Genomic DNA, 4,398 nt, shown 5'->3' with positions numbered 1-4,398 from the left:
AATTGTGTGTGTGTGTGTGTGTGTGTGTGTGTGTGTGTGTGTGTGTGTGTGTGTGTGTGTGTGGTTGTTTTGCAGGAACAGTGTGTGTATAAATGTGATTTCGAGAGATTGTGTGTGCATGTTAATTGACATGGTTGATTTTCTGCAACACAACGTTATCTAAGAGATTTTTTAATGTTTGTATTTCATTTTAACGACGATAAAACTGTAGCAAACTCTAGATGATTCGATAACAAAACCAATAATACAATTTAACATTATAAATTCAACAATTGTCCACAAGATGTCACTATTGCACAGCATTTCAGTGTCGTGCTTAAGGGTGTAAAATCAATACATATATCAGGCTTGTGGACTGGAGGGGGAAAGTGGGTGAGGTATGATATATATGTGTGTGTGCATGGTGCCATTTTTGCATATATTTTACATTTATTTTACATGTATTTAATGGATGAGGTGTTTGGTGTCTCAGCTCCATGGAAGACTGGGTAAGTGTGTGGACAGTCTTGTCAATTTCCTGTCTAGAATGGTAACTCCAGATGGAACTGTAGTGGGTCTGAGCATGTATTAATGGTGCCAGTGGGGCTGGGTATGGCCTCGGTCACCGCGGAGACCAATATGCAATTTACGGGTTAGGAAGTGATTGTCTGCCTGGGGGCAATGGCGTTATGTCTGCTGCTGGTGTAGTGCATAAGGCCCATACAGAACTGGTGGCATCAAGCATGTGTTAGTGGTGTCAGTGGAATTTTAGTCACCATAAAGGCTCATGAGAGTTTATGACTAAAGAGGCTTGTGTGTTTAGAAGTTAGTTTGGAGGGGGGTGAGTCTGGAATGCTGGACCTCACTGTTGAGCCTTCCGGAGGTGCTGTGGGCTTAATTCAGCACAAGACCAAAGGTAAGTGCCTACCTGATGACCCCTGTGAAGAGCTTGTGAGGATGTGGTTTCTGTTATGAAGTGAGTGGGTAGGACCATATCTGAAACTCTAATGGTTTCACACAGGATGTTTATCCTGTGTATAATTACATGATTTGTTTTAGTATGTATAAATACTTGTGTGTGTGTGTGTGTGTGTGTGTGTGTGTGTGTGTGTGTGTGTGTGTGTGTGTGTGTGTGTGTGTTTGTGTGTGTGTGTGTGAGAGAGAGAGAGAGAGAGAGAGAGAGAGAGAGAGAGAGAGAGAGAGAGAGAGAGAGACGGGTGAGACACATGTTCTGGCTAGATGCTTCAGAGTTGAACTGCTTCATTGTGCTTTGTGTATATCAGCTACTGTTCGCTGAGAACCATGTGCTACTGCCAGTGTAACACACAAATAAACACCGCAGCTGGGACATTACATACTGGGACATCATGGCTCTGCCACCCAATGTCAGTGTGTTTAGCAAATGTTTCTCTGCTACTTTCTCCATCTCCGTCTATCTCTGTCTTTCTCTCTCTCTTAATCTCTCCCCTTCTCTCAGTATTGCAGTAATCATGAGAACATTTCACACTAACATGAATTTTTAAAAAAAACACAACATAGCAGTACATCAAACTAAATCTATTTCTGCTGTTTTAAAAAATTAGCTGGCACAGATTGGACCCAGATGTTTTTACCACTTGTGGGCATCATACAGATACTACTTTCAAAAAGCCTCCATTTAAGGTTCAAGTGTCTGTTCTCTGAGAATCAAAAGCTATATTCTTTTGTGTTGTTGTTCTGATAAACACACATTACAATTCGTCATCAGCTCAGGTTGTGAACGTAACCTTTGTTCTCTTGCAGAAAGTTCTGGAGGTGGTCCTGCGTAAGGCCTGACAGAGAGAGGAGTTGCTGATCTTCCGTTCTACTTGCTTGTCTGGTCTTTTCCAGGACCCTCCAAGGTTTCCCCTCAGTCTCAGCCCATTGGACAGGACAGCAGGATGTCATTGTACACTCTGGCCACAGCTCGAAGCAATCCCCCCCCCCTTTCAAAACTCTGCTGTTGTTCAGGCACTCATTTAGTAGTGACATTTGGATTAACAATGCAACTTGGACTTCATGAGTGGCTGTGGCCACATAATATTTCATGAGTATCAGGGAGTTTGTAAACTTCTCTGACAACCTGGAGGTCCTGTCTTGAGATCATTGTCTTTTTAAGCGTAATGAACTTCTAATATGCACTCTGTATAGATTTTAATTTGGGGTAAATAACAGTTTTAAATCCTTGTTAGTTAATCAGTAGCTACGTTACATGAGGTCACATGTCAAAAAAAAAAGTGACCCAAGTGACTCTGCTGCATTTCTTATGGTGTAACACTGCCTTAAAACAACAGTATTTTACCATGATGTACATAAGTCAATAGTATAGCATATACTGTTTAAAATATTTTGCTAACTTCTTTTAAAGCCTTTCAATTTTTTTTACAACAATGCCCTAAACCATGTCATTTACATTTTTAATTAGTTTTTTGGGGGGGTTTTTTGGATATGTTGCTCTTCTGCGCATCATGTGATTTTTGCAATAACCTTGAAAGTATGCCTGAAAGATTCCTGTGTTCATAAAGCATTGAAAGATTACAGCGAATCAGCTGGAGTTCTTTTATGAAAGGCCCATGAGCCATTTATCACTGCAGCCTGTAATATGGCTTCTAAACCAGCTTCGAGTGCCCCAGCCATGACACTGCCATATTCTGACCTGATGTCCTTGTGACGAGACTGCGCTTAAATCTTAAACAGCCACTTGACATTCACTAAATATATTGGCAATGGAAATTAATGAAAAAAAAGTGATTAAAGTAAATGAAATATGGGCTTTGTATAATCACACAAATTTTTTTTTTTGCTATTAATATCCCAATTAGCCTTGGCACTAGGTCAACAGAGAGAGCCGGCGTCAAACCCGTAGTAGATAATTACTCATGTTTACTGAGATGGACTCAAGGCCTTCAGTGTCTTGTGGGGCCAGTAAACATAACGTAAGCGTGTAAGTGCATTATTCAGGAGTTATGATTGGTGGAGGTTTTCCTCCTGAGAGCCAAACCCCACTGTGTTTCCAAACATGATCACATGCCACAGTGGTAGAGACATGAAGCCTCCAGCGACCAGTTCCTGTCTTGTGATCTCCAGGGAAGGGTAAGCTGCTCCTAGATGTTATGGTAACATGGAGTAATTTGGAGCTGATCATTATTTCCTCAAAGCTCACAGAAAACCAATTTACATTTTATGGTACATATCATTGTTTATTACAGACAAGCGCAGGACATGCCAAGACACTATGATTCTAATAACATTAGAAATTCTTTTCATCTTCTGTGAATGACACCATGTTCATATTCTCTCTGTCTCTCTCTCTCTCTCTCTCTCTCTCTCTCTCTCTCTGTCTCTCTGTCTCTCTCTCCCTCTCTCTCTGTCTCTGTCTCTCTCTCTCTCTCTGTCTCTCTGTCTCTCTCTCCCTCTCTCTCTGTCTCTGTCTCTCTCTCTCTCTCTGTCTCTGTCTCTCTCTCTCTCTCTCTCTCTCTCTCATACTGTCTCTCTCTCTGTCTGTCTCTGTCTCTCTCTCTCTCATTCTGTCTCTGTCTCTGTCTCTGTCTCTCTCTCTCTCTCTCTGTCTCTCTCTCTCTCTCTCTGTCTCTGTCTCTCTCTCTTTCATACTGTCTCTCTCTCTGTCTGTCTCTGTCTCTCTCTCTCTTTCTGTCTCTGTCTCTGTCTCTCTCTCTCTCTCTCTCTCTCTCTCTCTCTTTCTCTCTCTCTCTCTTTCTCTCTCTCAGTTTTCTCTCTGTCTCTCCAGAGTTCCAGAACTGGAACTATTTGAATGGAAATGCCTCACTAATAGGGCACTGGATGCAGGCAGGGAGAAAGGGACCATTGTCTCTCCCAGGGCTCATGAGCACCAAGGATGCCATATGCCACCATGTGCTCAGCTGGGCTGGGCTTCTTCTCAAGTCTGTGCTTTGATGCATGCTGATATCTTCACTGTACAGCCTTTCTGGGGTGTCATTTCTTTCTCCACAGAGTTGCCAAAGATAATTTCCAAATAGGTTTGGTTTTTCTGTGGCTAGTGCATGATATAGTAGAACAATGTTCTTGAGAAAAAAAACAAAACAAAACATCTCATTTCAAAGTTCAAGAGCAACTTTCATTTGTTTATGAACTGTTTTATTCCCGTTTTTCCGTTCAGAGATTTTGTCACAGTCACTGAGAATTAGGCAATATATACTTATAAAGTCTTTTTTTTCCATCTAAACAAACACACACACACACATATATATATATATTTCACAAGTTGCATGTTTTATTCTCCCAACAAAAGTGTTTTGGATTTGGCTTTTGACATTGATGAATGTAAGAGAACCCTGAAAATAAATGACAAAGAAACTGAAAATGGAATAAATTTGAAGGGGTTGGCTGAGTTTTCCACATGAGAAACACTGCTGGATAGAG

Source organism: Electrophorus electricus, chromosome 15 (genome assembly GCF_041902795.1).
Source record: "Electrophorus electricus isolate QZ-2024a chromosome 15, ASM4190279v1, whole genome shotgun sequence".
NCBI classification, from domain to species: Eukaryota; Metazoa; Chordata; class Actinopteri; order Gymnotiformes; family Gymnotidae; genus Electrophorus; species Electrophorus electricus.
This window is presented reverse-complemented; position numbering follows the sequence as displayed.